This window comes from Acinonyx jubatus, chromosome C1 (genome assembly GCF_027475565.1).
Source record: "Acinonyx jubatus isolate Ajub_Pintada_27869175 chromosome C1, VMU_Ajub_asm_v1.0, whole genome shotgun sequence".
Taxonomy (NCBI): Eukaryota; Metazoa; Chordata; class Mammalia; order Carnivora; family Felidae; genus Acinonyx; species Acinonyx jubatus.
Genome location: NC_069381.1, coordinates 135,143,060 through 135,153,265, shown reverse-complemented (window position 1 = coordinate 135,153,265; position 10,206 = coordinate 135,143,060). Strand labels below are relative to the sequence as shown.

The 10,206-nt window shown below is 34.9% G+C and overlaps 1 long non-coding RNA gene across 1 annotated transcript in view; it reads left to right on the top strand.

Annotated features, from left to right (window-relative positions):
- The first annotated feature begins 5,001 nt into the window (after window positions 1-5,001).
- LOC113598233 (uncharacterized) overlaps window positions 5,002-10,206 on the top strand; it is a 284,359-nt gene continuing 279,154 nt past the window's right edge. Inside the window, exon 1 of the long non-coding RNA XR_003418885.2 lies at window positions 5,002-5,071. This is a non-coding gene — a long non-coding RNA (uncharacterized LOC113598233). The remainder of the gene's footprint in view (window positions 5,072-10,206) is intronic.

Below are 10,206 nucleotides of genomic sequence, written 5' to 3'. Positions count from 1 at the left end.
ATTTTTCAAGATCTTGTGTTATTTACCACATTCTGCATCTTTTTTTAAAAAATGGTATTTTGCTGTACTTTTTAATTCTAAATAGATATTTATGTCTTCATTATTTTGTGCCCTCCAGGCTCCACATGGAGCCTGTTTGGGATTCTCTTTCTCCCTTACTCTCTCTGCCCCTTCCCTGCTCACTCATACACATGTGTATCCTCTCTTATAAAAATAAATAAATAAATAAAAACATGAAAAAGTAATAATTTGATGCCCCTTCTCTTAAAGAGCATTCCCAGAATTTTAAGGGCTTCAGGCTTTGTGTGATATCTTGAGAATCATCTAGAGATTTATAGTGTTATTTTCATACTGTATTTGTTCTTTCTTCTAGGTCTTGATTCTTTTCAGTTTTAAGAGAATGAGTACCTGTGATCTTGAGTCAGTTACCAACTAATTACCTTGGGCATGAGGATTGGGAATTATCTGTCTTGTCAGATTATCTGTGTTCAATCCATGCCCTTTCCCTCTTTTTACCTTTATGATCTCAGGTAAATTACTTAGCTCTCTCTGCCTCAGTGGAAGAAATAAGATTATTGCTAGAACTAAGTGAAAGGATACATGTGGTACACTTAAAAGAATAGTTGACACATAGTTTATAAAGTTTTGATAAATTGTGAACAGTGTTATTACTGTATTCATCAGTGTTCTCATTAGGCCAAAAATTCACTTGATTTAATTCATTAAAAAGCAATAGGTACAAATGGGAGTATGTTAGGCTCATAGTCTCATGGATAATTTAGAAGTTATTTCATGAGCGTGTCTACGTAAAGATAGACAGATTTAATAATGAAACAAAAAGAAAAATGTGTGACCTCAAGCGTCCCTACTATGCTGCACCATATGAGAACCATCCTGAAATTTATAGCATTATGTTCATATGTATTTGGTCTGTCTTCTGGATTTTGGGTTCTTCCAGCTTTATACAAAAAAGAGCAGCTGTGATTTTCAAGCAGTTGCCAACTACTTGTGCTTGAAAGGCAGAAGTTCTGTAAAGGAAATTTTCTTATCAGTATAGAGGAAAAAATTTAATGGGGTATGATTCCTTCAGAGTGTCAAAGTGATTCAAAATAAAATAATAACATCAAAGCCACGTTTGTTCAGGTCCCACTAACGCCACATCCGCAGTTGGGCCATATAATCAACTTGCTCTTCACAAGGAGGAGACAGAACTTGCCCATCAATTCAGATAGTCTTGGGGCAGTTATATAGTTATGGAAAATAGCATACTTGCTAACCCTGCTGCTCACAAACTTCTCTGACATCCGTTAATCCAGTGTAATGATTTGATGATAAGAATTCAACATAGATTCAAGTGTATATTTGAGGCAAAAAAATAGTCATTTTACATATAAGGAAATTATCATAGATAGCGAATAAAAACACAGTACGTTTGTGTGAGATCAAGTAGGTATTACGGACTGAATGTGTCAGCTTGAAACTCCTGTGTCCAAGACCTCACTGCCAATATGATGCAGAAGGGGTCTTTGGGAGGGAATTGGATTTAGATGAGGTCATGAGAGTGGAGTGGTCTTATAAGAAGATGATCATGAGGACACAGTGATAAGCTGTCCACCTGCAAGCCAGGAAGAGGGCCCTTACCAGGGAATGAAATGAGCCAGCACCTTGATCTTGGACTTCCCAGCCTCTAGAACTGTGATAAATAAATTCTGTTCTTTAAACTACCTGGTTTTGCTACGGCAGTCTGAGTTGACTAGGACAGTATGCGTTGAAAAAAATTATCCTCTATTACTTTAGGAGAACTCATAGTTGGCTTCATGAAAATCTTTAATTTGACATGATGTCATTCTTTGAGATGATGTCCTGTCTTAGATTTCCCTGGAGTGTGCTGTCTCCCATCGTGATGTTCTCAGGATGCTCTTACCCTTAGCATTGTATTTGTCCCAAGTCAACCGTAATTATAGATTCAGTCACCCCACTTGATTCTGAGATCTTTTAGGTCCCAGCTTCCGTGAGTCCTTTGTGCCTACTACCATGTCTTGCACAAAGTATGCTTTCAGTAATGTTTAGCTGAAAGAGTGAGACAGGGATACATATGTTTTACTTTTCTCACATTTCACTTGGCTTCTGACTGCCAATAACAGTTACATTATAATTATAAGAGTAATTCACGTTAGGCCTTTCCACTGTTATTTAAAGTCCTCAATCCCATTTTGAATGAGAACCTCATGCCTTGGGTTTTATAGAATGCATATCTAATATGTAAGTATATCAAATAAAGATGCAATACATAAGAGGCACCACTAAGTGTTAAATGTGGAGGAACACAGTAGAGCCTTGATGTCCACATCTCAGAATATGACTTCTAATTTCCAGTAAAGTTATGGAGAGTGGAAAGTTACCATGAAAACATATTTTCTCCTGAAGTCTATACATCATTTTTCTAAGTGTTTCCTGCCCTGGGCCACCACTCTTCTTAAACACATATTGAAGAAGCACAGAGTTCTTTACTGAATCCCAAACATCATCAGCACAGGGACAAATGCTTAGCTGAGGCTCACATCTATCATTCTGGTTGGTACATATGGTAATTTTCTCTAAATTGGCTGGTTTTCTCAGGCTACTGTATCATCCTGAGATATTAAGTTTTTAAATTGGCTCTTCCCACCTCTTTTAAAGTTAGATGGCTGATTGCTGTCACATAATTTAATGATCTAGTCCAATCTATACAATGACTGTGTAACATGGGCTAGATAATTGTAGATGAATTGCATGCCATTAATCAGTTGGCTTTTTGTTCTTACATGTTCCATTGCTTATCATTCAAGGAAGAAAATTGTCTTTTGACAGGGGTCCCATTGCAGCCTTTTTACTGTCCAATAACATCAAGGCTGAGATTTCAAAAGATAAATGAGAATGATATAAGTGGGGCGGGAGAGTACTTAGTTAAAAGGCCTGTTTATCTAGGGATTATATTTGGAGATGTTAAAAATTTCCCTGTATTGTTTGGGGATTGGTTATATAAGGTTTTTATATTTTGAAACGTAAAAATAGTTTAGGTAAAATAGATTTTCTCATTTGAGATTCATCAATTTATGCAAGAGACTACCCTTCATCGTGAAAAGAATAATACCAAAATTCTAACTTTTGGTAAACATCTCCACTCCTTCCGCCCCCAGTTAACAATAACTATATTGGCAGTGGAACTTCACCTTAGGTGATAGACTCAGCACTCTATTCATTATTATACTTTACCCTCTTACAGGTGGGAAACATGCCTTTTTAATCATTGTACTTCTACAGCCTACCTCAAGTATCTAGAATTTATTAGATAATTAATGTTTCTTCAACTAACTCAATGTATTTTTGATCTGGCAAGGTTATGTCTGCTAATAAGGAGTTATTACTGGGGAAATAAATCGACATGAGCCATCTGGTGGGGAGGGTCAACAGTGAAGAAAATAGTGATATTTCTAATTGTACAGAAGGTGTATTTGGCAGTTTGATGCAAAGTAAAGTTCCATGGTGTAATGGTTAGCACCCTGGACTCTGAATGCAAAGTAAAGGCCCCACTTATACTCATCATGTGTTATGGAGTTGTAATTTTGTTTTATTTAATCTTTAAGGATGACAAAATCAAATGAGATTTCAAAATAATCTTTTGTTAAACATTATATCTGTGTCATTATATTTACATACACGTGTATTACCTGTATGTGCAAGTATATGTGTTCTTTTTATATCTTGTAAGTTAACCCTAGACTTTATGAGTTAAATTCCTGATTGAACCACTTGTAGCAAATCACTCCTCTGTTGCATCTCAATGCAGGGGCCAGGAAAGAAGGTGGCCTTTGCTTGTCTTGTAGACAGATTTTCTTGATGTTAAACCAGATGTTCTTAAATGTACTCTCTGTTCTTCTTTGAGTGTTTCCACTTGTATCCTCTGGGGCAATGACTGGCAGTCAGGAAAGTGTGCTTCTTGATAATAACTTGGAGGCAAACCCTTACTCTTGTGAGGAGACTGATGGGCCCTAATAATTATGGAAGCAAAGTTAAAAATCTAGAGGAAAACATTGTTACAAGGTTATTTCAGCCTTAACATAAAATATTTATTTCCTTTAAACAGAAAATATTTGAACAAAGAATATCTTACCAATGACATTTATTTTATTAAAGTGATTTATTAAAGATTTAGGTGGAAACAACAGCAAAAAAAGAAAATAATAAAAAAATAAAACGATTTCTCCCAGTCTTTTCTAACTGCATCTTCACCTATACAAATCTTTGCTTATTCATAACTCCTATTGCTTTCTCTGAAAACTTTCATTTTAGTATACGCTATAAGATGGCACCCCTTGATGAAAAGCAGATGTTTTTTGGTTGCTTCTTTTTCCTTTTAAGAGTGTTTGGATTTTTTTTTTCAGTACAATGCGTAACGCTAACTCTTTTTAATAAGCAAGAACATAGCCATGGTACTTCAGTGAGAACAGGGCAGAGAGGCTGGCAGTCATAGAAGGAGAGCTTCATCAAACACCAGGACATACGAATGTGTAAGAATGAATGATCAGAAGTGGGCTCTAAATCAATTTTATCTTCACCATTTTAACATCAAGAAGAGTTGTTAGTTGTAAACCAATTGTTATGCAACTTAATGAACTAATTAGGAAAATCAGTTGCAATAATAGTATTGGTGCAAACTGATCTGAATATAAAAAGTAGAATTAGAATTCTAATACAAAACTTTTCCAACTAGAAAGACTACATAATGCTGCCGATAAGATCTGTTCTTTGTAAAATTAATCATAGGCAGTTCTTCATTTACTACATTTGATTTCTATAATCCATTCTTCTCTAATTGTGCTACACCACATTGTTATACTGGTGTTATTTCTGCTGTGTGTATATGTCTTGTGGTCTGCCAGGATGGTATAGTTAATTTCCTAAGTGACATTGCATCAACTGGCTCCGGTATTATTTTTCCTATTTCTTTGCTTCCTTTAGTGAATGAATGGCTGTCATCCAGAGAGATATAAAATATCAAGACCTCTGCTCAAAGACCACACTTGGACTGGTAAGAGAGTGCGGCAGCTGCCTGTTTGAATCAGAGATAGGGCTGGAGCATTCTGGAACAAATTCACAAGTAATAGAGAAAAGTCATACATATATCGCTTAGACCGTTTTTAACATGGAATGTTCAAAAGATGGAATCATAAACTCCAGAAGATATATGTCAGTTGTCACTCCTATCTTTTGTTCCCTATGTTGTGCATTTTGTTGTTGTTGTTGTGTAGTTTTAATATAAACGAAATATTTGCCTCAGAGGTGACTGGGTAATTGTTTTGATAGTTACATAATTTTATATCTTAGTGATGCAATATTTATGCATGCAATTCAAGTTATCTGTTATAAAAGAAACTATTTAACCATAGTGGACTAATGGTATGTAGGGAAAATGGGTGTCAAAAGGAAATTTATTATATCTTCCAAGTACTGCTTTCTGTGATAAAATACAATTTGTATGATTGTGAAGTAGCATTGTTTATTTTTCCAGTCAAAAAGTCACTGTCAAAAGTATGTTTGGGGAGGAAAAAATGGCCTTAAAACAAATGTATCACAGGGAATATCTAGGTTGTTAAAAAAAAAAAAAAAAACCTAGGGCAGTATGTTAAAAATGAACATTTCCAATACAATTTGTCACCCATGCATAAATCTTGCTGACATTTTCAGTCACTTTAATAGCCTGCCCATTTTATAAATCAGTATGAACTTGCACAGTTGCAAAAAGTGTGTATTTTGAACATCTCATTTGCATACTTTACCAAAAGCCAATGAGGCAGTGGGAGCAGCACTGGTGATCATAATACGTGTTTGGGGAAAGGCAGAGAAATCACTAATGGCTTTGCCTTTAGGGATTTCTGTACTCCATAGGGGACGAAAATGAGAAATATTTTTCAAACAGCAGGGGTAAAGGTTTTAAAACTAGAAACACATGGAGTGATAAAGATGTTAGTGCCACAGGGCGCATAGCAGGAAAAATTTACAATGTAAAAACTGTAATTTCAGCATTAGGAAGTAATAATCGTGTTTCATCATTGTTATTAAAGCATGACCCTTAAAGTCACATAAATTAGATATAAGTTTCAAGAGAAGTTTATTAATCTTTAGTAGGAAAATATTAGGAAAGTTTATTATCAGATAAGATTTTCTGGGGGAAGACATGTTCTTTTGATGGTGTGTGTGTGTGTGTGTGTGTGTGTGTGTGTGTGTGTGTGTGTCTCAAGGAAATGTGTATCATTTCAAAGAGTAAATAAAACTTTGCTCACTATTATCCAGTGAGTATCAGTACTGCCTACAGATAGATTGTTCTTATTCTTTTAAATTAGCACATTTCAGGAGATAACATGATACACACAGAATGGACACTGACCCATCTAGAATATTTCTACTTGTCCAGAGTAGAATCATAGATGGAAACTAAAGCTTGCTTTTAATACAGAATGTTACTTAGATGACATTGGTGGTAAAAAAATGTTGCTAACATAATTATTAAATTAGTAAAAAAAATAGGCTTCTTGGAATAGTGGAAACATTTCTGACTAAAAGATGAAGTTTTATTAGTAGCTCTATGATAAAATTAGTGAATGGTTACAGCTGAGAGGGGGACAAGAGCTAATAGTTATCAGTGGACATTAACAAGAAAGAATAGTTTATGTAAAAAAGATAGTTTATTTGGTGGTGAATATGTTGCTCTGGAACTGAATGTGTAGATAATGGGCAAAGTATTATTTTTACCAACTAAGACTTCTTTCAAAGGTCTGCTTTAGAGTTATGAGTTAAAACTATCTTTGCATAATTATTTAGGTAGAACTCAATTTTACCAAGTTAAGAGGAAAAATTTTGTCTCTAGATTAATCTTTCAATTTTCTTCTCATACTCTGTTTTAACATTTATGGAATAGATGGTGAGTTACAAAACACAAAATTTATATAAAATAATTTTAGGATAGCAAGTATTCCTCAAATACATTATAAAGAGAAGCAAACCAAATTTGTATTAGTACAAAATCAGAAATACACATTATTGTATATGAGTAAAAATTGTAGAAAATATAAGAAAATATAAGTAAGCATAAAAAGTAACTATTTTCTACAACACAAACATGGCCACTTTTAACATTCTCACCTGCACTATTCCAGAATTCTAAGAATATGTATGTATATATATATATATATATATATATATATATATATAGACTCTTATAATTTTGTTTCATACCAACTAATATAGAAATATACTTTTAAAATGTATGAGTGTTATTACTTTTGGCACAAAACATTAATGAGCTGTATATCAGCAATGATGGCCAAGTAGAAAACATACAGAATTTGATAGAATGAACCTTTAAGATTATTTAAAATTGTATTAATTAAATGCAAAAGACTTCCAATAAGATACTAAGCTTGTGTAATAGAACACATCTCAATAATAAGTCTGCTACTGATTTATTTAATAATGTCTTCTCATTCATAAATATTGTATATATTATTCTGTTATCACTAATTATTTTAAATTTTTTGTGATACTCAAAATTCTTTCAGATAGATGGTGACATCTATCCTCTTTCAAAAGCAGTAGCCATCCATAGTAGTAAGTTGACTGACAGTCTGTCGTCCATTGCAGAATCATAAGTAAATCATTTTTATTGTGTTTGTTAATTTGCTGCAAGGAAAACAAAAGGAGACCCAGTGCTAGGAAATTCATGAGAGACAAGATGAAGAAACTACAAGGGTTGAGAAAATAACCATTCTCATTGTGTTCAAACTCTTTTCAGCTACACGGAATATAGATGTAGGAATGAGATTACAGTGGAAAGAAACAGAGTGAAACTGAGTTGTTCAATGTTTCACAGGAAAAGGACCTGGTAGAGTCTGTATTACACATAGAGTGAGATAGAAATCATGAGAGAGGAAGAAAGTCAGTGAATCAAGATAACTATGGTGCTTCAATGCTAAGTCATTGGAAAAATAAATCATAATTAAGCCAGCACATGAAGAGTACTGGCAGGCTGTAAGTGGCAAGCATGGAGTCAGTTCAGATTATTGCCCATGTTTAAGGCAAGTAGAATTTGAAAATAAACCGAAATAATGAATGCATTCTGTGCTTCAAAAATAAGTAGATCTGGGGAGCCTGGGTGGCTCAGTTGGTTAAGTATCTGATTCTTGGTTTCGGCTCAGGTTATGATCTGTGAGTTCAAGACCTGTGTGGGGTTCTGAGCTGACAGTGTGGAGCCTGCTTGAGATTCTCTCTGTCTCTCTCTCTCTCTCTCTCTCTCTCTCTCTCTGTCTCTCTCTCTCTCTCCCCCTCTCTTTGCTTCTCCCTGCCTTTCCCTCTCTCTCAAAATAAATGAATAAACTTTAAAAAATAAGTAGATGGGATTCCTCTCCTTTGAGAAATCTTTTATGTTGTCCAGTAATTGGCTATATTCTTTCTGTTAAATACATATCATATTATACTATTTCAATGAAATGTTCATTCTGTTCAGCAAAGAGTGAGATCTTAAGTTTGGAGAAATTCACATTGTAGAAAATAAATATCCAGATATCCATGCTGTAGAGTGAGAACGTTCTAATGTGTTAGTTAGCTTTTGTTAGGTTATGTGGTAGTAACAAATTGCCATCAGATTTACACAGACACTTTTTCCATCATATGACATGTCTACAATTACACATTTTATGTGGCTCTGACTTAAATTCATTCTGGGTTCCAAATTAAAAGATCACTATGAAACAATATGTCCCTTAAATCATTCTGTCAAATCTTACATTTCACTAGCCAGAGAAAGTCACATGGCATACCCAGTATCTATGCAATATCCATGTAGCATTCCATACGAAGGTCCTGTAAATGGCTGGAAAATAGGTTGCAACTCACAACCCTCGTATGGAGAATAGAGGATAATTTGGGGATGATAATGAAATTTGTTTATTTGTAAATACAATAATATAATTTGCCACATTGGTAAATTTTGAAATTAGAGTATCTAACTGCAAAAAATCCATATTCCTTTAATTAGATTCCTATAATTAGATATTATATATATAACTATATATATAACTATATATAACTATATATATCTACATGTATATAGTTATATATAACTATATATATCTATATGTATATAGTTATATATAACTATATATATAATGTTTAATATATATTTAAAATATATATTCAATGCTTATTTTTGAGAGAGAGAGAGAAGGACAGCACGAGTCGGGTAGGGGTGGACAGAGACACACACACACACACACACAGAATCTGAAGCAGGCCCCAGGCTCTGAGGTGTCAGCACAAAGCCCGATGTGGGGCTCAAACTCAAGCTGTGAGGTCATGACCTGAGCTGAAGTTCGATGCTTAACTGACTGAGCCACCCAGGTGCCCCTGGAATATAATTTTATGCTAAACATGTTATTGGTTGGAAGGTAAAAGACACAGTAGAATTGGAGAGGTTAGAAAGCAGTGCTGATAATTTCATTAACAAAACAATTGAAAAGGCAAAATCAAAAGAAGAAACCAAGGAGGCAGGGAGGCTTTTCAGGCTCACTTTATTCTCCAGCGGGAATCTTTGACATAAAGAGTGGAGTTGTTAGTATCTGTGGTTCAGCCCGCTAGTTGCCCAGGAAAATCTATACTCTTTTTCTATCATGGTAATTGAATTTGCACCTAAGATGTAACTGCCCAGCCAGACAGTCAATTTCCAGGCTTTCTCTTCAGTTAAATCTTACCATGTGACAAAGGTCTTTTCAGTGGAATATTGTTGAGTGTGATGTCTGCCACTTCCAAGTCTGTTTCCATAAAAAAAAGTTCTACGTGTACTCCTTCTTGCTCCCCCTGCCTTCTCTGGAGATGGAAAGTGATGATTATTCTGTCACTGAAAATCACATATTGAGGGGCACTCGGGTGTCTCAGGTGGTTAAGCATCCAACTTCGGCTCAGGTCATGATCTCACGATTCATGGGTTCGAGCTCCAGCGTCAGGCTCTGTGCTGACAGCTCAGGACTTGGAGCCTGCTTCAGATTCATTGTCTTCCTCTCTCTCCATGCACCTCCCCCACTCTCTCTCAGAAATAAATAAACATTAAAAAATAAAAAAAAATGAAAACCACGTGTTGAAGTTGGAAGAGCTACTGTAGCCTGAGTCTCCCTC